This window comes from Erinaceus europaeus, chromosome 3 (assembly GCF_950295315.1).
Source record: "Erinaceus europaeus chromosome 3, mEriEur2.1, whole genome shotgun sequence".
Taxonomy (NCBI): domain Eukaryota; kingdom Metazoa; phylum Chordata; class Mammalia; order Eulipotyphla; family Erinaceidae; genus Erinaceus; species Erinaceus europaeus.
Window position 1 is genome coordinate 70,518,840 of NC_080164.1, and position 22,392 is coordinate 70,541,231.

General features: G+C 41.6%; 1 protein-coding gene and 1 long non-coding RNA gene across 7 annotated transcripts in view; one reads left to right on the forward strand and one right to left on the reverse strand.

The window, feature by feature from the left end:
- The window catches only part of AFF3 (ALF transcription elongation factor 3), a 554,707-nt gene that overhangs the window by 397,788 nt on the left and 134,527 nt on the right, over positions 1-22,392 (forward strand). The window lies entirely within an intron of this gene.
- Positions 7,694-10,135, reverse strand: LOC132537500 (uncharacterized). Its single transcript, XR_009548957.1, has 2 exons — positions 9,825-10,135; positions 7,694-7,870 (listed from the first exon to the last, which is right to left on the reverse strand). It is a non-coding gene; the product is annotated as an uncharacterized LOC132537500 (long non-coding RNA).

Sequence of the window (22,392 nt, forward strand, 5' to 3'; positions counted from 1 at the left end):
TGTCTCTAGCCTTCACCCACCTCTGCCCTCTCACCACCACTGCCAGGCAAGTCAAAAGATTGCAGCATCATGCCTGCATGCAGGCTCTTCACTACACAAATTAAATGTCTTTTTTTAATAGTTCATTTCATTAGGATACCTTAACAAAATATATACTTGTCAAAAAGCAAATCTTGGCTGGGAAAAATAGGTATAAAAATGGCATGCTGTACTCAAGTCACATCCTCCAGAAATTCTAGAAGCAGCATAGGTCTGTTCTGTCATGAAGTTCAGCAGGTGAAGGCCCTGGAATTCTGTGGGAGCCCTCTCCAGTGTGAGTCTGATACTCTAACAGATAAATGTGCCTAGGTACTTTTTGGTTTTGAAGGTAATAGGATAATGGGCTTTAAATGGTGTAGTTTTTTTTGTTGTTGTTGTTTGTTTGTTTTTATGAAATCAAGTATCTTTTTTTTTCTTGGAGTGTATATTAATATCATTCCCACCACCAAAGGTCTGTTCCCCTACCCCCACCCCTACCCCTACCACCATAGTGGAGCTGAAAATCTACCCTCCCTCCCCCCACCTTGAGTTTTTTTTTTTTGTTCTTTGGTGCAATACTCCAAACTCAGTCAATTTCTGCTTTATGTTTCCCTTTCTATTCTTCTTTATCAACTTCTGTTTATGAGTAGGATCATCCCATGCTCAAAATCAAGTATCTTAAGAAAACTTTTATAACCTATTGAGCTCATTGTCTTATAGTTCACTGGTGATATATATGAAGTATATGCTATTCCATTTGGAGTCATAGATCATGTTTCTGTGTGCACTGTGCACCATGCAGGCACTGTCTCCTGTTACAAAGGGGTATATGTTTTCAAATGAGTAAAATCTGTGCCCCCCCCCTCACCTCCAATACCAAGGGCTCAGAAAGGACTAATATCAGACAGGTGTTTTAAGTGTCCCATGATTCAGGTAGAGGAGATATACGTGAAGACAATTATGATGTAGGGTGGCAAAGGCACTAGTAGATAAGTATAAGGAGAGAATAATTAAGGCCATTGACAATCTACAAGATGTGCCCTGTGGGGTGTTATTTGAAGAGCGAGTAATAGATGAGCAGAAAGAAGAGCATCTGTGTCAGGAGGAGCATCCCAGGCTGAGATATGGAGAAGTGAAGCTGTGTAGCTTGCATTTTTTTCAGTATTAAAATCAAGGATTAGGACAAGGTAGCCGATGCATTGAGCTGAACCGAAATGACCCTGTGTAGCTTAAGAAGCTGCTGCTACTATGAGTTTAGGTTTTTTGAGGACTGAGCAAAGAAGAGAAATAGAACCTAGGGGAAGGGCTGGGGGCAGTGGATTAGTGAGCTCTTACAGTGTAGACGAAAGCAGTGTAATATAAGGGATGGAGAAAGAGGTATAGAGAAAGAAACAGGTTAAAAAGAAAGCTTCAGAAATAGGACACAAACCTCCAGGAGTTTCTTTGTTAAAAAGAGAGGAAATTTTAAAAATCATTTATCATTAACCAGGTAGGTGGCAATGCCTGGGTAAGGACTTCAGCAGGAATAATGGGATTTTAGTGAGGAAATAAATGGGTTCTGGTTTGGGGCAAGTCAAGATAGAGCCACGTCTAAGTGGAGATGAATGTATTCCTTCAACAAGAGACTTGCAGTGTAGCGATCTATACTTGGCATTTTACCAGATACTGAAGATGCACAGTGAGATAAAATATGGGCTGTAACTACCAGGAAGCCACAGAGCAAGGAGCCCAGGGTGCAGTTGGCCCTTTGAAGCCAGCACTTGGAGGATGAGGTCATGGCTCTAATCCTGGGGAATAGATGAACAAGATGAGAGGTGCAAGAGAGAAGAAAGCTGGGGCCGGGGTCCTGAGGTAGCATCAACTTCTGAAGAGTAGTCAGAAAGGATAGATCAAAGAGAATGAGAAGTCAAAGATAAAGAGAACCTTGAGATCCAGAGGAGCTGTATAAGCAGCATTTCAAGGAGGGAGTGTCATAGAAATGTCACAGAAGGGGGGCGGGTGGTGGCGCACCTGGTTGAGCACACATGTTACAATGCTCAAGGACCTGAAAGAGACAAAGGTATACGTTTGATTTGAGAATTCCATGTCCCTGATAACTTTAGGTGTGTGGGGGGGGGGGAGGGAAGGAGGAAGGAAGAAGAGAGAGAGAGATTGCATAGATGTTTATCTATCATTTGAAAAGATTCTACAGGTCAGAGAGCCCCATCTCCCCAGACCCCTGCCCCACTAGGGAAAGAGAAAGACAGGCTGGGAGTATGGATCAACCTACCAATGCTTATGTTCAGCAGAGAGGCAGTTATAGAAACCAGACTTTCCACCTTCTGTACCCCATAATGATCCTGGGTTCATACTCCCAGAGGGACAAAAAATAGGAAAGCTTTCAAAGGAGGGGATTGGATACGGAGTTCTGGTGGTGGGAATTCTATGGACTCGGACTCTTATCCTATGGTCTTGTCAAATACTTCCATTTTATAAATAAATGGATAAATAGATAAATAAATAGATAAATTCTACAGGTCAGGTATAAATCTGAATGCTTTACTGAATGTGATTTTAAATATCCTTTTAATTTTTTTTAAATGTTTATTTTATTTATTTATTCCCTTTGTTGCCCTTGTTGTTTTATTGTTGTAGTTATTATTGTTGTTGTTATTGATGTCGTCATGGAGAGAGGAGGGGAAGACAGAGAGGAGGAGAGAAAGCTAGACACCTGCAGACCTGCTTCACCGCCTGTGAAGCGACGCCCCTGCAGGTGGGGAGCCGAGGCTCGAACCAGGATCCTTATGCCGGTCCTTGTGCTTTGTGCCACCTGCGCTTAACCCACTGTGCTACAGCCCGACTCCCTAAAATATCCTTTTTTTAAAAATTTTTTATTTAAGAAAGGATTAATGAACAAAAACATAAGGTAGGAGGGGTACAACTCCACATAATTCCCACCACCCAATCTCCATAACCCACCCCCTCCCATGATAGCTTTCCCATTCTCTAGCCCTCTGGGAGCATGGACCCAGGGTCATTGAGGGTTGCAGAAGGTAGAAGGTCTGGCTTCTGTAATTACTTCCCCGCTGAAAATATCCTTTTAATGATAAGTTTTACTACTTCGCACCAAGTGCACTTAACCCACTGCACTACTACCCCGTTCCCAGGAGCCCTTTCTTTTTTTTTTTTTCTTTTATTTATAAAAAGGAAAGACTGACAAAACCATAGGCTAACAGGGGTACAACTCCACACAGTTCCCACCACCAGAACTCCGTATCCCATCCCCTCCCCTGATAGCTTTCCTTTTCTTTAACCCTCTGGGAGTATGGACCCAGGGTCATTGTGGGATGCAGAAGGTGGAAGGTCTGGCTTCTGTAATTGCTTCCCCACTGAACATGGGCATTGACAGGTCGATCCATACCAGGACTTTCTTCTTATCCATCACTGGCTCCTCTTTGGATAGCGCAGTACCTGGCACATAGGACTATATTAACATCACCACAGACGATGGAAGCTATTGCTGTATCACTGTTAGAACTAAAGAAACTGGGTAGACTTCCAACTGTAGGCAAAACATTAAGGACAATACCACTTAAAATCAATTAGATCATGCCTTCAGCAAAAGATCTGTTGGTCAGGAATGCCTGCCTACTTCTATTTACCAGTAAGATTGGACAAAGGCAAAATGTTCCCTCTCAGGACCTGACATTTTACTCAAACTTCTGTCGTTAATGTCATGTCTTTAGAATCTGTTCTAGTTATTGCTTTGTTGGGAGTGGAAGATATTTGTTAATCTCTGTTTTTATGTTCTCACGTTAAACTGTGAGAAGTCACTACAAGTCTGGTGCTCAAGTACCCGTTGGAGGAAGCACAGTCTGACCCACTCTACACTATGAAATGTGGGGGTACCATGGAGCTCTGTACTTCAAGGATGTGGGATACAGAGTTGAATCATGTTAATGGACAAGCAGTCAAGAAGGCTGATTGCAGACCATGGGAAGAAACGTTAGTTGCTGTGTGCAAAATGTATCATCTAGAGGAAGACATGCACCCTGCAGTAGGACAAATATGAGATGGGAGGGATTTTCAAAAGATAAGCGTGACCAACTTCACAGTGTTGTCCAGCTTGGTCCTGAAATACAATTTTAATTAAAATCTATGGATCAAGAATCTTGATACATCTAAAACTGAAGAATGAGAAAGTCTGTATTAGTCTCCTTTCATGCCCACTGTCCTGTCTTCCATCAGTGAGGACACCTAAAATACTATAATGGGCAGACAGACACGTGTGCTATGTAGAACATCAAGTATTGTGAAAACCAGCTGTGTAGACCTAAAAATTAGTTCAGAAAGCTTCATCACATTAATTAGTTTTCAACCCTATTCACTTTTTTCCCTTTTTTCACTTTTTTATTAAAGAAAGAGATGTAGTTAGCCTTGGTGTATGTGAGGTGCTTTTTAAATTGAAGTTATCTGATTTATCTTTTCAGGCCACCTGGATTAGTTATATAATGAAAAATTCTGGAAGTATTAGAGATAATGGGCAAAGTACTAGAAAAGTGGTAGCATTAAAGCTGAATTCATGGAAATGTCTTAGAGTATCACATACCAATCTCCCAGCCCAATGAATAGCAAGTAGGATTCTTTGCTTTAATGTGGAGTATCAGTGTCCTTTCCTCCTCTTTACATTTAAATGATTAGCTTATTACATTTGGGGCAGCGATTGTTCTTTGATTAGCCTGAGAGCCTCTTCATAGGGGCCAGGAAATAGCTCACCTAGTAGAACACACACTTTGCCACTCTTGGGAATCTGGGTTGGAGCCACCACCACAAGGAAGCACTATGCAAAAAGAAAACTTCACATATAGTGGGACAGTTTGTGGTATCTATCCTCTTATCTTGCATCCTCTATATGAAAAGAATGTGGGGATTGGGTGGTGGGAATTGTGTGGAGTTGTACCCCTCCTACCCTATGGATTTGTTAATTTATCCTTTCTTAAATAAAAAATAAATTTTAAAAAAAGAAAAGAATGTGGGAAGGGAAAAAGGAAGAAAAGAAGAAGGAGGGGGTATAACAAACTCCACCTGGAGCAGTGGAATTGTGCAGGCACAGAGTGCCAGGATTTATTGGCGACAGAAAATGCAAATGAATTCTCAAAGGGAAGCCATCCTCACTCCCTTTGGCAAAGCTAAATGTGCTCCAGGGACTGGACAACTTGAGTTGGACGGACATCCCTAGAGTCTCCAGTACTCACCTGGTCCTCACCACAATCACCAAAACTGTGGGGTGATCATCTTTGATCCACACAGCATAGAACAGGGTTCTGTGTAATGTGTTTTGAACAACTGAAGCGTGCCCTGGTAAAAGCAAATGATTTATCCCCCTCAGAATTTAGTGGAGAATAAAATAACTAAATGAACTAAGGTAGAGAAAGCTTTAAGTTCTGAAACTTACATACTAGGGACTTCCAACGAAAAGCAGGTACTTCTCTCCCTCCTATTAGTAATGATACCACCTGTCTGTGTCCTTTACTTGACCTTATGAAGGACAGTGGAGAACTTGAATAAACTCTGAAAAGAACTACAGAGGTCTTTCAAAGGCTGGAGAATAAAACCTGTAAGAGATAATAAAAGATTGTATGACCAGGAAAAAAAATAGATTATAATCTCAGCTCCCTCTTCTTAATCACCTGTTAGGTTACTTTTCTGCCTTTCCCTCTAATAAACAGAGACCCACTTAATATAGGGTCTGAGTGGTTTTCAAATGCAGCAGAGGGGGGTGGGGTGGTATATATGAGTAAGAACTGCAGAGGACTAATGACAGTGATCTCAGATGTCTATAGTACACAGGAGAAAGCATAGAACCTCACCTCTGCCATCTGCTTTCACTTGGAGCAGTAGGGCCTTCTGTTACTCTTCTACTTTCACTGGTAACATCTAATAAAAAACCCTATAGGCAATGTTTCTGTGAAATGTAGTTCATAGGCCTATAACCCTGGTGATACAAGGAGGTGCTTCAGAGGTGTTGTTAATAGTTGTCTATGCTGCGCTTCTTTGAAGAAGGCTTGAAGATTTCTCCATAGAACTTGAAAGGCAAGATAAGCTATGTTATCTTCACAGTTTCATCCCAGAGACTTAACAGTAGGTCAGAAAATTACCTCAGATATCCCAGCACTGCCCATGGTTTCTGAAAATAGGCATTGAATAATTCTAAAACACATAATGATGATCCCTTAATTTATTAGTAATGATTTGGCTTATACCATATACTAGGCATTGAGGAAACACATTTCTGCCTATGAATCATTCATATTCAAATGGAAAATGTGTGTGCATTGGGGGGAGGGGGGAGATGGGTCTAGATGAATTAATAGGACAATGCAGTCTTTTTTCCTTTTTCTTTTCCACCAGGGTAATTTATGGGGTGTAGTGCCTACATGACTCCATCCTTCCCTGTTGGTGTTTTCTTTCATCTTCTTCCTTTTTGATAGAGGGTGAAAAAGAGAGGGAGAGGCAGAGAGAACGAGAGACACCTGCAGCATTGCTCCATGGCTTGTGAAGCTTCCTTTCTACAGGTGGGAACCAGGACCTTGAACCCAGGCCCTTGTGCATGGTAACAGAGTCATGCTATCTGACGACCCACCACTCACCTCCTGACCTCTCCCAAACAATGAAGTCACTTTGTGGAGAGTTGATAAGACATAAGTAAATCTGTTATAAAGGAAACAGTCACAGTGAACCTAGGTGATGGTCTTAACCCTTACTGTGAATCATAGATTCACCTGAGATGCTTGTCAAAAATACGGATGCCTGTGCCCAACCCAAGGCCAATTATATTATAAACTCTAGCAATGTGACCCATGGGTCAGCATTCCTAAAGCACTCAAGTGATGTTTTAACCCCATCATTGAGGCATCCCACTGAGGCATTAGTATTTTCTGTGTGCTTTGACCTTTATTGTCTTCTGTGAATCACAGTTATTATCCCATTTTTATTATTGGACAGACTAAAATTGAAAGTTGGGACTTTGTTCAACGTCCAGAGCTATTCAAGACATTCATCTCTTTAGATCCTTTGTTCAGTTGTTATACATTGAAATTTCCTGGGGATAGTTTAAAAATATGAATGACCAGGTCACTCCAGACCTCCTGCATCATAATGTGGAGGATGCATCGGTATTTTTTTTTAAAAAAAAAAAGTGGTTACAGTGTGCAATAAAATTTAGAAACCACCTTATTATGCCATTCATACTCAAGCAGTGTGTGATGTTGGTCTAGCTTAATGTGCACAAATTTCCTAATTAGGATGTTACACCTGGCTTTTTTTTTTAATCCCAACAGTTTACCTGTTCAAAGTAGTCGCGTAATTGGGGCCTGTCTTAGCAAGCAATTTGTCAATAAAATAGCTATCAAAAATGCAAGGATTGTTATTACAGTTCAAAAAACAAACTTTAACCACCTGTATGTATGATCTCTAGATTTAAGACATTATTTCTCTCAAAAATTGTCAGTTATAACCAGGCAACAGAATAAATTGGAGAAGATATTTGCATATCACACATCAAACAACTGGTTTTAAACATGTATACAGAATTGGTACAGATCTTCAAAAGATGCAAAAATAACCCAACAAAAAAATGGGCCAAAGAACTAAACAGATAATTTTCTAAAGAAGAGATACACAGGGCCCACAGACACATGAAGAAATGCTCCACGTTTTATTAGAGAAATGATTAGAGAATGGGAGAATGGCTTACATCAACAAACCAGGAAATGACAGATGTTGGAGAGGTTGTGGAGAAAAGGAAACTCTGCTACACTGCTGTTGAGAGTGCAAACTGGTACAGCCACTTTGGAAGACTGTATAGACAATCCTGAAACAAAAGTAGAATTACCTTATAATCCATCAATACCACTCATAGGCAAACACTAATTAGAAGAGACATATGCACCCCTATGTTCATAGCCGCATTAGCCAAGGAGTGGAGGCAGCCTAAATGCACATCAACAGATGGCTAGTTAAAGAAGTTATGGGGTGGTCTAGGAGGTGGCACAGTGGATAAAGCATTGGACTCTCAAGCATGAGGTCCTGAGTTCAAACCCCGGCAGCACATGTACTAGTGTGATGTCTGGTTCTTTTTCTCTCTCTCCTCCTATCTTTATCATGAATAAATAAATAAAATCTAAAAACAAAACAAACAGAAAAAAAACTTTTAAAAAAAGGAAGTTATGGGATAGGGACCTGATGGTGGTACACCTGGTTGAGCACAAATGTTACAGTGCTCAAGGACCTGGGTTCAAGTCCCCTGTCCCCACCTGCAGAAGGAAAGCTTTGCAAATGGTCAAGCAGTGCTGCAGGTGTTTCTCCTTCTGTCTCCCTCTCTATCTCCCCTACCCTCTTGATTTCTGGCTGTCTCTATCCAATAAATAAAGATAATAAAAAAACATTTGAAAAGAAGTTATGGGATATATATTCCATGGGATGATATTCAAAAAAGTGGACATTGGGGCAAAATGGATGGAACCAGAGGTGGTTACGCTTAGCAAAATAAATAAAGAGATGAAAGACAACTACCAGATGGTTTCACTCATATGTGAAATCTCGAGATCTGATTCACATGAACTTGAAAAAAACAAACAAACAGAAGCAAGCAAACTATAACACTTCTGAGGACTGTGGAGGTTACAGTTGGGTGGTATGAAGGTAGGCAACAGAACTTTGGTGTGGAGCTATATATTGTAATCTTACAATTTTGTAACATACTATTAATAGCCAATAAAATTTAAAAACATTATCAATTAAATAAGCCATTTGTTAGCAAACAGGATAGTCAACTGCCCTGTTAATTTATAGACAATATTTGATGCCACAGACTTGAGGTAGATATGTAAGTCATAACTTCCCCTCAGAAGTTTTTGTAAAGAAATATCCCTAGTAGAATCTGTGCCACATAGAAAACGTCATGTTCCCAGTCAGGATCCTCCGACCCCTCTTCCAAAGTCTCCTTAGAAGGGATTGTATTCTTTCACACACTGTGCTTGAATCAGTTCAGTCTTGAATCCTCTAGTACTGAGAACATCAAGTTCAAACCTACTTTTCTAAAACTCTTTGTCTTTGTAAGGAGCAAAGACAGAAATTTTAAAAGGAAAAAGCATTCCTTATACAAGTACTATCTCTAAAGCTCCAGTTATTTTTTTATATACATTTAGAAATGGTCAAGTACATACAAACTTTGTTCCCTGTAATTCTTTCAGGAGAAAGCAGTTTTAAAGTTTAGTAAATCTGAAAAATGCTGCTTTATAACAGTGGCCTCCTTTGCCCAAAGTGGAAAAGATGGTGCATGTTCCTAATTTTACAGTCACATGAATGGTATGTAGCACATCTTTCTGAGTGGAAAGGGCATAGGATGTTGTTAAAAATAGTGATACATGGGGGCCAGGCAGTAGCATAGCAGGTTAAGCACACAAGATGCAAATTGCAAGGACCGGCGCAAGGGTTCTGGTTCCAGCCTCCAGCTCCCCACCTGCAGGGGGGTCACTTCACAGGTGGTGAAGCAGGTCTGCAGGTGTCAGTCTTTCTCTCCCCCTCTCTTCCCCTCTCTCAATTTCTGTCTGTTCTATCCTACAACAACATCAACAACAACAATAACAAGGGTAACAAAAATGGGGGAAATGGCCTCCAGGAACAGTGGATTCGTAGTGCAGACACCCAGCCCCAGCTATAACCCTAAATGCAAAAAAAAAAAGTAATACATAAATAAATAATTAGGCCTAGCAAATATATATAAATATAGACAGGTAGTTATAAAAATAATAGTCAATCCATACCTGTGATCTTGGGAGAGCCACTGCAGTTTCCAGTGAAGGGAGTGGAAACACAGAATTCTGGGGCAGGAATGGTGTGGAATTATATCCCTGTTCTCTTTTAATTTTGTAAATCAATATTAAATCACTAATTAAAAAATGAAAGAAAAGAAAAACTAGACCCAGCATTCCATTTCTCTTATCAAAGAGTTTCTTCTTGACCACTAAGTTCTCCTACCTACTGTAATTGCAATTCCAAATGAAAGAAACTGAGGAAGTGGCCCACTGGGAAGAGTGTATGAGCAAATGAAAGGAACAACCAACACACTTTAAACATTTTGTAACGGGGGGGGGGGGGGGGGGCTGGGCATTAGCGCAGTGGGTTAAGTGCACATGACGTGAAGTGCAATGACTAACTCAAGGATGCAGGTTCGAACCCCCGGCTCCCCACCTTCCTGGGGTTCACTTAACAAGCAGTGAAGCAGATGTGCAAGTATCTTTCTCTCCCCTCTCTTCCTTCCCGTCATCTCTCGATTTCTCTCTGTCCTAACAACAATAAACAACAAGGACAACAAAAGGGATAAAATAAATAGCCTCCAGGAGCAGTGTGTTTGTAGTGCAGCCACCAAGACCCGGCGATAACCCTGGAGGCAAAAAGAACGAAAGAAAAGAAAAAGAAAAAAAATTGTAACAATGAAAAAAACTGGGATATTTAAAATAGTTTGTGAGGTGTGTTTACAGCATTCCAGGGAAGTGAGGATGAAATAAATCAGAGCAACTAATGTGCAGACGTCCACAAGGTCAGCAGTGTATGAGATATGTTTTCAAGGTTGCCCACTGTCCTGCTGTTGTAGGCCTTGGCCCCCAGTGAGCGCCCCTGAGCACACTCCACTGTGGCCTCCTGCAGGTGAGTGCTGCTTCCTGCTTTTCAGCTCTCCTGTAGCACCAGAAGTTTACAGAGTATTGTACGGTACCGTACAAGTAAATAGTGTCATCAGAATTAAAAGTAAAATGGGTTATTGACACATTTAACTGGAACAAATGAGCAGGCCTTTGGCAGTTATCCAAAGGACATGAATACGCTCATTTGAAAGGATATATTTGTGCACGTCTGTGTTTCTGGCAGCTCTAGTCACAATAGCCAAGGCATAGAAGCAACTTAAATATCCATCAGTGGATGACTGATTACAGGAGATGAATATATATCCACCATGGGTATATATCTAATGGACTACTACTCTGCGATTAGAAATATAAAATACATTCAGGATCAAGTGTATGAAATTGTACATGAGTATACTTAGTAAAATAAGTAATCAGTTACAAGACAGATGGTTTCCCTCATGTGGAATATAGACAACTAAAGCAAGCAAATTTGGAAAACAAAGTATTAGCCAAAATGTCTTTTAGACTTTGTGAGAACTCTGGTGATAGTCAAGAGAGGTCACAGAACTGCCGTGGTGAGTGAGATGATTTAATCATACACATGTACAAGTATGAAACCATACCATTAAATCACTAGTTATTTTTAATGGACCCTTGGGATTTTTGTCTCTACTATACATAGTCAGTGTTGATTCTGACCCAAGTCTGCCCTTTCTCCTCTGTCAAATAGTACACATTCTTAAATTACTAGAGACTTTACCGTCACAGACCTGCTCAGTACACCTTATTAGGCAGGAAGTGAGGATCCCTTTAACATTTGAAAAAGGCAAAGGATGCTGAGGGATGAGTGGGGGTGAGCAAAATATAAAGCCTTGGGGGCCCGGGTGTACTTGGGGGCCAAGTGGTGTACTTGGTTAAGTGCACATAATACTATGCACAAGGATACACACAAGGACCTAGGTTCGAGCCCCTGCTCCCTACCTGTAAGGAGTCTGCTTCATAAGCAGTGCAGCAGGTCTGCAGGTGTCTGTCTTCCCTCCCACCCCGAATTTCTCTCTGTCCTATCAATTGAAAATTTTAAAAAAAGGACAAATATAGACCCTCCTGGAGACTTGGACTCCCACACACACACACCTTTTATGAACAGTATGACCCTATTTTGACCACACAGAAGCCACTAGCACAGGTCACTATTTTTTTATAATTTTTATTTATAAAAAGGAAACACTGACAAAAACAATAGGATAAGAGGGGTACAACTCCACACAATTCCCACCACCAGAATTCTGTATCCCATCCCCTTCCCTGATAGCTTTCCTATTCTTTATCCCTCTGGGAGCATGGAACAAGGCACATTATGGGGCGCAGAAGATGGAAGGTCTGGCTTCTGTAATTGTTTTCCCTGCTGAACTTGGGTATTGACAGGTAGATCCATACCCCCAGCCACATAGGTCACTATTAAGCACTTGAGATGTGTATATGAGCATAGTGAAATAAGTGAGCTTTGAGTAAATATATTATCTAAAAAGTAATATCCAAAAATAAATAAAAGTATTTTTAAATAGTTTTATTTTTTAGTTGAAACTTTTGTTTTCTTTGCTAATTGAGGACTTAAACCTGGCTGTCTTCTAGTTTGTCCAACTTCAACCTTATTGCTTTTTTGAATGTTGCTATAAGAACATTAAAATCCCTATGATTCATGTTATAGTTCTGCTTGCTGGTTTGAATAATGCTCTAATAGTTTAGCTCAAACAATTGGGAGTGAAAAGGGACACAGCAAATATTCAATTCTATTCATCAGCATAATAATTATGTGCTGCTATCTAACAAAGTTTTTTAAAGACTTATTTATTACATATGATTGAGGGAGGGGGAAGAGAGAAATTTCACATAAGGCAGAGAGAGAAAGAAGCCAGAGCTGTATTCCAGTACATGTGGTGCTGGGAATCAAACTAGGAGCCTTCGGGACTGAACGGGGAATCTTTAGACATGAAAGTTTAATGCCCTACCAGTTGAGCCTTCTTCCTAGCCACTAATTTTAACAAGTTATCCCAAAACTTGGTGACTTAAGAGACCATTTACTACCTTAAGTGCCAATGGATCAGGAATCTTTGCATATGGCAGGCAAGATAACAAGGTGGTTATGCAAGAAAACCCCTAGCACTACCATAACTGAGCAGTGCTATGGTAAAATCAGATCAAATCTAAGCATAGCTAACTAGGTCCTCTGGCATCATGAGACTACAGCCAAGGTGCTGGCCAGGGCTGCAGTCATCTGAAGACTTGCCATGAGGAAATTGCACTTCCTAACTAAAGGTGAGGGGTCAGTTCCTCTCAGATAATTTGAGGAGTCTCAGTTCCTCCTAGTCTTGGCTAGAGGCTGCCTTCAGCTCCATGTCAAAGAGATTTCTCCTTACAGCAGCAATTTTGAACAATTTTGTTTTTAATGCAAGAACATCCATGAGAAGAGCTCAAGAGTATGTAGACCAGCAAGTGGGAATCAACTAATCTCAGATCACATTCCTTTACTTTTGACCTATTTGGTGTAACAGAATTAAGTCAGGTGTAGCCATACCTTGGGAAGCACAGTAGGGCAGAAGGTAAATACAGGAGTCAGGGGCCTTAGGAGAGTGTTATGAGGTGCCTGGCAACCAGATGTGAAAGTCCAGTTAACATTCTATTCATCTATATCATGATTGCTCTCAAATGCCATCCACAGTTAACAAACTTCAGTTGAGTTCATTTCAAACATCATACTGGCTTTATTCAACATTGTGTGCAATCAAGCTGACAGAATGGAGCTTTAAAGAACTATACAAAAGGAAAGACTTTTATAGGCACAAGAGATGGTGAATCTGGAAGCTAGGGGAATGAGAGCTAGTGGATGTTCCTTTAGGGGCTTCAAGACCCTGTAGGAAGATCCCCAAGTTAGTACTGCTGAGGAGGTCCTTGAGAGATTCCATTCTTCTAGAGTTAAAAGCCAAGTCTGTCAGGGACACTGGGGCCTGTTGTCTTGTTTTTAATGGCTCTAATATGGCACATTAATATTTGCTTACTAGTGTGGAGAGAAGCTCGAAACTCATGTGTAAAGGACGAAGAGGCAGTACTGACTGGAAGATGAGAGTTGGAAGCAAAGAGACAGGGACACTGAATGTCTTTATCTATTGCAAGAGGGTTTTGTTGTTGTTGTTTGTTTTGTTATTGTTACTAATAATATGTTACAAGGTTGGTAAGATTACAATGTTTATAGTTCCATGCCACACCCACCACCAAAGTTCTATGTCCCTACCCTCCCACCTCCCATAGACAACAAAGTTCTCTTATTTACAAGTTCCTGTGAATCAGATCTCTAGATTCCACATATAAGTGAAATCATCTGGTAGTTATCTTTCATCTCTTTTCCTTTTAAGCTTTTGTTTGTTTGTTTGCTTTTGATTTTTTGCCTCCAGGGTTATTCCTGGGGCTTGGTGCGTGCACTCTGAATCCACTGCTCCTGAAGGCCATTTTTCCCCTATTTTTGTTGCCCTAGTTGTTGTTGATGTTGTTGGATAGGACAGAGAAAAATCAAGAGAGGAGGGGAAGACAAAGGGGGGAGAGAAAGATAGACATCTGGAGACCTGCTTCACCACCTGTGAAATGACCCCCCTGCAGGTAGGGAGCTGGGGCCTTGAACCAGGATCCTTATGCCCTTCTTTGCACTTAGCGCATATGCGCTTAACCCACTGTACTACCTACTGCCCAGTTGCCCTTAAGTTTTTTTATTATCTTTATTTTTTTATTATATAGAGACAACCAGAAATCAAGAGGGACAGGGGTGATAGAGAGGGAGAGAGATACGAGACACCCGCAGCCCAGCTTTACAAAGCTTTCCCCCTGCAGGTGGGAGCTGGGGGCTCGAACCCTGATCCTTGTGTTTTCAATCAGGTGCACCACCACCTGGCCCTGTCTTTCATCTCTTTACTTATTTTGCTAAGCATAATCACCTCTAGTTCCATCCATTTTGTCCCAAAGGACACAGTGTCCTCTTTTTTGATTGCAGAGTAGTATTCTCTCTGGCTCTCTCCTTTCCTATCACCTTTAAAGATAAAAAATAAGAAAAACACAAGTTTTTTGGGCCCACCTCCATAGCTTCTGATTCATGGTACAGGTCTCATGGAATATGTATCCCATGGAATATGTGTCCCATAACTTCTTTAGCCAGTCACCTGTTGATGGGCACTTAGGCTGCTTCCACTCTTTGGCTATTGTGACTAATGCAGCTATGAACGTAGGGGTGCATATGTATCCTTTTTGAATTTTTATTAATAAAAGAAAACACTGACAAAACCATAGCATAATAAGGGTACAACTCCACACAATTCCCACCACCAGAACTCCGTATTCCATCCCCTCCTCTGATAACTTTCCTATTCTTTATCCCTCTGGGAGAATGGACCCAAGATCATTGTGGGATGCAGAAGGTGGAAGGTCTGGCTTCTGTAACTGCTTCCCCACTGAACATGGGCATTGACAGGCTGATACATACTCTCAGCCTGTGTCTCTCTTTCCCTATTGGGGCGGGGCTCTGGAGAAACAGGGCTCCAGGACACATTGGTGGGGTTGTCTGCCCAGAGAAGTCCAGTTGGCATCATGTTAGCATCTGGAACCTAGTGGCTGAAAAAAGAGTTAACATATAAAGCCAAACAAATTGTTGACTAATCATGAACCTAAAGGCTGGAATAGTTCAGATGAAGAGTTGAGGGTCTCTGTTTTGTAGATAGTTAATAGGTCTCTTCAAATTAGTGTTTGAGTGTACACTAGATAAGTGCCCAAGAGTGGTATTGCTGGATCATTGGGTAATTCCATTTTTATTTGTTTTAAGACTCTCTATATAGTCTTCCAAAGGGGCTGCACCAGTTTACACTCTCACCAGCAGTGTAGCAGAGTTCCCTTTTTCGCAAACACCTATCATTTCCTGGCTTGTTGATGTAGGCCATTCTCTTAGATGTGAGATAGTATCTCAATGTAGTTTTAATTTATTGCAGGAGTATTAAATTCCTTTGGGGCCTAAGCGAGTGCCTCAATTTTTCTAACGGGGAAAAAATCCCATGAGAGTGAGAGAGGTAAACTCCCTCCATTCCCAAGCACTCAGCTCTTCATTGTCCCCCTCCTCTTTCTATGGCAGGTCATGATCCCCTGACTAGATCTGAGTCTTCCGTCAGTGCAGGCACCCTAAGGGCCCTCTAGTTCCCACCACACTGGAATCATTGGATTGTCACTGCCCCCAACTAAGCCAGTGCTCCCTGAGAAGAGGTGCACAGCCTTTCTGGAATCTGTATTGCAGTTTGAGTAACTGATTAACCTATGAGCAATGTCTCGTGTGTGTGTGTGTGTGTGTGTGTGTGTGTGTGTGTGTGTGAGAGAGAGAGAGAGAGAGAGAGACAGAGACAGAGACAGAGAGAGAGAGAGAGAGTTAGAGAGAGGTTTAATATTGATTTACAGAATTACAAGGTAATAGGAGTACAACTCCACACCATTCCTACCACCAGAGTTTCTGGATCTCTGGTCCCTCCATTGTAAGCTATAGCAGTTCTCTCAACGTTGCAGATATGGGTTAACTATTATTTCTACAACCATGTGTCTATATTTGTATATACTTGCCCCCTCCCCCATTTTTTAAGGTCCCATCTTCTCTTCTAAGTCATACATACACCTATTACTGTATCCAAATGCCCCTCCCTTTTTTCTCTTCTCTCTCTGGCTCCTGATGAAGTTGGAGTTCAGAGCCCTCTGGTCATCTTCCCCCTATCATTTCTCCCCCACTAGGAGTATGAATTAAAATTATTTTAGAGGTGCAGGAAGTGGGAGTTCTGACTTCTATAATTTCTTCTCTGCTGGACATGTGCATTGGCAGGACGATCCATACCTCCGGTCTGTTTCTGTCTTTCCCTAGTGGAGTAGGAGAGCAATATCTCCTTCGAAGATATGAGAGTGAGGGGGTGGAGCTATTCCTCTATGGATCCTAATTTGTGGGCCTGGGACTATTGTGGGAGAAATGTGATTAGGACCCAACCCCACATCACAGGCCCTAGTGAACCTGTCCTGGCATGGCTGGAGGGATCATTTCATCAACTCTTTATGTTCAGTGATTGACTTCAGATAGAATAAACTCTGGCAGGTGGGAAGGTTGCAGCTTAACTAGGTGGTTCCCAACAGCAGCCTCCACATCAGGGGCTACTTAGAAATACAAATTTGAGGAGCCTGGGGGCCAGCCTATGGTGCTCCCAGTTAAGCTCAAATAGTATTCAGCATAAGGACCTGCACACAGATCTGGGTTCGAGCCCCTGGCTCCGCATCTGCAAGGTTGAAGCTTAACAACTGGTAAAGCAGGTCTGCCGTTGTCTATGTTTCTCTCTTCCTCTGTATCGCCCCTCCCCTCTTAATTTCTCTCTGTCCTGTGGAATGAAAAAAAAAAACAAGAAAGAAAGAAAAGAAAAGAAAAGCAACTGCCAGAAGCAGTGGATGCATAGTGCTACCACCAAGCCCCAGCAGTAAACCTGAAGGCAAAAAAAAAAAATTGAGACCTGCACCATGAATCAGAAGCTTTGGAGGTGGGCCAATAAAACCTTGTTTTTTTATTTTTTATCTTTATTTATTTATTGGATAGAGACAACCAGAAATTGAGAGGGAAGGGGTGATAGGAAAGCTGAGAGGCAGAGAGAGACACCTGCAGCGCTGCTTCCCCACTCACAAAGCTTTCCTCTTGCAAATGGGGACTGGAGGCTTAAACCCAGGTCCTTGAGCACTGTAATATGTACGCTCAACCAGGTGTGCCACCACCCGGCTCCCAGAAACTTATTTTTAATTAATTAATTAGTTAATTAATTAATTAAAGAATGCATTTGTTATTGGATAGAAATAGGGAAAATTGAGAAGGGAACCTAGAGAGGGAGAGAGACAGAGAGACACCTGCTATACTGTTTCACCACTTGGTGAAGCTTGCCCCCTGCACATGGGGACCAGGGGGCTTGAACCTGGGTCCTTGAGCACTGTAATATGTGTGCTTAATCCGGTGTGCCACTGCCTGGCCCTTGCAACCTTGTTTTGACAACCCCCACCTCCCATGATTCTGAAGCAGGCTTCTTCCTGAGACTTGCAGATTTCAAAGGTTCCTGTGTTATTAGAGGTCAGAGCAAGGCTGTCCTCTGGAGAGATGTTCTGTGAACATTCCCTACTGCATCCATGGAGTCTGGTGAAGTAGTTGTCAGCACACTTAGCCTCTTGCTTATTGTTTCTACTAATTTGAGTGTTCTGTGGCTTCATGCCTTTCTATAGGTAACTTGGTTGTAGTTTGGGTGCACGTTGTTCCTTTTGAAAGAATGAAGGATTATATATGCATTGAATGTTTGCAAAGACACATACGTTTGATAATAACTGGAACAGAATCTCAAGAACTTGGAAAAAGTTCCTTGGGGAGAGGGGGGGGTCTCAGGAAATCATTCCCTCAGTCTATTTGCTCTTCCTTTATGTCATCTGATTTTATTTGTAGATCCTCTGAGGAAAAAGATGAAAATAGCTTTCTTTTTTCAACCACCCCAAAGCAGATGTGTGTTTGGGATCACATTTAACTAATATAAAGAAGAGCTAGAGAATACCTGGAGTCATTTTGGTTCATTTATAACAGAAAGGACCACTTTCCCTGTCTCTGACCAGGCAGAGAAGCAAGCACTGCTAGCTGAGTCCTCATTGCTACATGGTTCAGGGGCACTGGGGAACAGTCTGGTCATTGTTTTTGTCTCCTGTGTCTGGGCAGAATCTAGAGCATTAAAGCTTTTTAAAAAAATTTTATTAGTGACTTAATATTGATTTACAAAACTGAAAGATAATAGGAAATAGTTCCATATGGTTCCCACCATCAGAATTCTGCATCCCCATTCCCTCCATTGGACACTGCAATAGTTCTCACAAGGTCACTGGTAAGGGCTGATTCTATATCTATTTATAGCTTTGTATATATTTTTTTCTTCCAGCTTTTTTCAATGGCCCTATCTTCATTTGCTAAGTCACCCTTATAACTGTTAATACTTCCTATGTCTTTTTTTTTTCCTTTTTCTTTTTCTTCTCTTCTCTCTCAGATAAGAGAAACATTGCCTGACTTCTTTTATGTTTTCCAGATTTGCTGATTTTCATTGATGGTATAAAAACAAGATTCCAGGGAGTCGGGTGGTAGCGCAGTGGGTTAAGCGCACTTGGCGCAAAGCACAAGGACGGGCTTAAGGATCCCTGTCCGATCCCCCAGCTCCCCACCTGCAAGGGAGTCGCTTCACAGGCAGTGAAGCATGTCTGCAGGTGTCCATCTTTCTCTCCTCCTCTCTGTCTTCCCCTCCTCGCTCCATTTCTCTGTCCTTTCCAACAACAACGGCATCAACAGCAATAATAACTACAACAATAAAAACAACAAGGGCAACAAAAAGGAAATAAATAAATATTAAATAAATTAAAAGTTCATAATGAAATAGTGTCTACTTAGACTTAAATACTCTCCTCACCTACTTCCTGTTACAGTTCTCTCACTTACTCCGAAGCTAACTTTATCAAAGCAAGGACTGCAAAAGCTGAATAAGGGCAAGAGACTGGCATACTTTAATGATGACTCTTTAGTCACTATCAGGCCACCCCATCAGCTGGGGCCCTAACCAGGAAGTCCTGAGATTCCCAAACAGACATGATGGGCCTAGACCTCTCTCCATTATTATTAGTCATTTCTATCAGGAACAACACAATAGACCCCTTTGTGGGCCCCCATAGGACCTTGCCCTCAACTTGGATCAACAATGGTAGAGAATGTTCCCCATCCTCCAAAGGGAGGATGGACAACATACTCTATGCTACACCTGAGGAAGATGGGTCGATATTGGGGCAGTTTGAAATGTTCCTACTCATGACCACAGAATGTGAGCTCAGATCTACAGGAATGCAGAGGTCACATAGGCTCCTAAGCTGAGCTATAATCTTCTTAACAAATGCAGAGAGGAAAGTGGTCAACTTTCCTGTGCAAGCCAACCCAGGCAGAAGGTAGCCCACCCTCATGGAGCAGTGGGCTTTAGAAAGAGTGATTTGGGGAGTCGGGCAGTAGCGCAGTGGGTTAAGCGCCCATAGTGCAAACCGCAAGGACTGGCATAAGGATTCCAGTTTGAGTCCCCACTCCCCACCTGCAGGGAGTCACTTCACAGGCGGTGAAGCAGGTCTGCAGGTGTCTATCTTTGTCTCCCCCTCTCTGTCTTCCCATCCTCTCTCCATTTCTCTCTGTCCTATCTAACAATGACATCAATAACAACAACAATAATAACTACAACAATAATAAAAAGACAACAAGGGCAACAAAGGGAAAATAAATAAATTAAACTAAAAAAAAAAAAAAAAAGAGTGACTTGCACTTTGTAACTTTTCTCTCCCTGCCCCATGTTCTAGGCAGTAGAGATAATGGCCTGGGGAGTACCTGCAAACAGTACACTTGCATAACAAATGGGCTATCATTCATTGCTAATTGCTAGAGTAGATATTTGCATCTATGACTATGTTTAATGGAGAGTCATAAACATTTGTCTTTGGCTTTAAATCTCAAATAGATGGAGATAGCAGTAGTGCCAGAAATAGAAATAAATCTGATAATCAAACAACATAGTTAAAACTTAGATTTTTAAAAAGCTATTAAGATATAGTAAAATGAAATGAACTTTAAAGGACTAAAGGATTGAGATCTATGAAGGGCCCCAAGTGACAAGTAATTCAGGGGAAATTCTATTAATTAAAAACCACTGCTCTGTGAAATGACTGTCATTACATTTGAAAGTAATTAATATGCCCATTTGCAATACCTGTGTAAGATATAGATAAGTGTGAGAAGCAGTTGGCCATCTGTTAAGGTCAGGCTACTATTTCTGCTTCCTGAGAAATAGTGGGCCTCAGAAAGGCAGGCATCAGCTACAACACAAATGCATCTGTTGCAAAGCCAGAACTCCTACCTTCTGCACCCCCAAAACAACCTTGATCTATACTTCCAGTGGGGGAGAAGTGATAGGATGAAGATAAGAGGGCTCTGAACTCCAGCTCCATCAGCACCCAGAGAGAGAGAAGGAAAAGGAGAGGGACATATGGAGGTAGTTTTGTTGTCATGAGTGTCTATGAGGAGAAGAGAGTATTGAATCAGGAGAAAAAGGAGGCAATTATGTATAAATGTAGACAGATAGTTGTAGAGATGATGGTTGGTTCATGTCTACAACCTTAGGGGAACTGTGGTGGATTGCAGTGGGGAGACTGAAGTTTCAGAACAGTGGTGGTGGGAATGGTGTGGATTTAAGCCCCTGTTAACATGTAATTTTGGAAAATAAAAAAATGTAAAAAGTAAATATGTCTGTTGCTCAGTTAAAAAAAAAATAATGCACACAAATTACCATAATTAAATATTAAAACTGCAAGTGTTGTTCCCCTTACCTAGAACTGCTGAAGATGCCTTCCTATGAGGTCACTGGAACCTGTTAGAGTTGTATATGCCAGGGCGTCATAATTTTAAGACCTTTTGAAGTGACTGAAATAACAATGCCCATTTGATATATTGCTTGAAACAATACTTTTTTTTTCTGCCACCAGGGTTATCAGTTAGGCTTAGTGCTTACATAACTCTACCACTCCCAGTGTCCAAAGTTGAGAGACAGAGAGAAGGATCAACTTCTGCAGCACAGTCAGCACAGTTTGTAAAACTTCCCCCTTGCAGATGGGAACCAGGGAACTTAAACCCAAGTCCTTGTACATGCTGAACCAAGCCTCCAAGATAATACTTTTTCAGAAACTATTTAGGAGGCCAAGGGTTAGCCCACCTTGTAAACACTTTACCATGCATGAAGTTTGTGCCACCAGCCACCACAGGGAGGCACCAGCCAAAGGGGAAGCTTCACAAGCTGTGGAGCAGAGATGTGTGCTCTTTCTTCTCCCTGTCTCTGCCTCATCTCTCTTCTCCCTGTCTCTGTCTCTCACCCTCTAGCTTAAAAAAAAGTCTTCTGGGAGTGGTAGAGTGCACAGATGCAATGCACTAACAGAGAATGGAAGAAAGAAAGGGAGAGAAGAAAAAAAAAAAGAGGGGAGAGAGGGAACTTATACAACACAGTTCCCCAGTGAAAGTCTGTTAGAACCACAATCAACTTAAATCACTTTTTTTGTCATTAGGGCTTTACCACTCTGGGCTAACATTTTTCAGATAGAAAAAAAGGAGAGATAAGACAGAGAGATGGACACCCACATCAGTGAGGTGCTGTAGGAGCTGGAACTGGAACCTGGGTTGCATTTATGGTGAGGCCAGCATGCTCCCAGATGAGCTGTCTCACCAGCCCATAATACCACCTTGGAAACACTTTCAGTGTCCCGGTTCCCCAGTCTTTTTGGACACCACTGGAGGTCACAGTCAGGCACTGACTTGTCCTGAAGGTACCAGACAGTTCCTTGGGTGCTCTGTCTAAGGACAGAAAGTCTCTTAGACCTCTCTTCTCTGTCCTAATCTGATTTTATTGTCTATTTTATGTCAGGGTCCCTGTTGTCATCAGGCAGTGGGGATTGCTACAGGACTCCTGACTTAATTGCCAAGCACTATTTCTAGGACTCATCTCCCATGCACTGAGGCTGGGGAGCACTGCTCTACCATCCATGGAGTTCCAACTATCTTTATCCCGAGCTA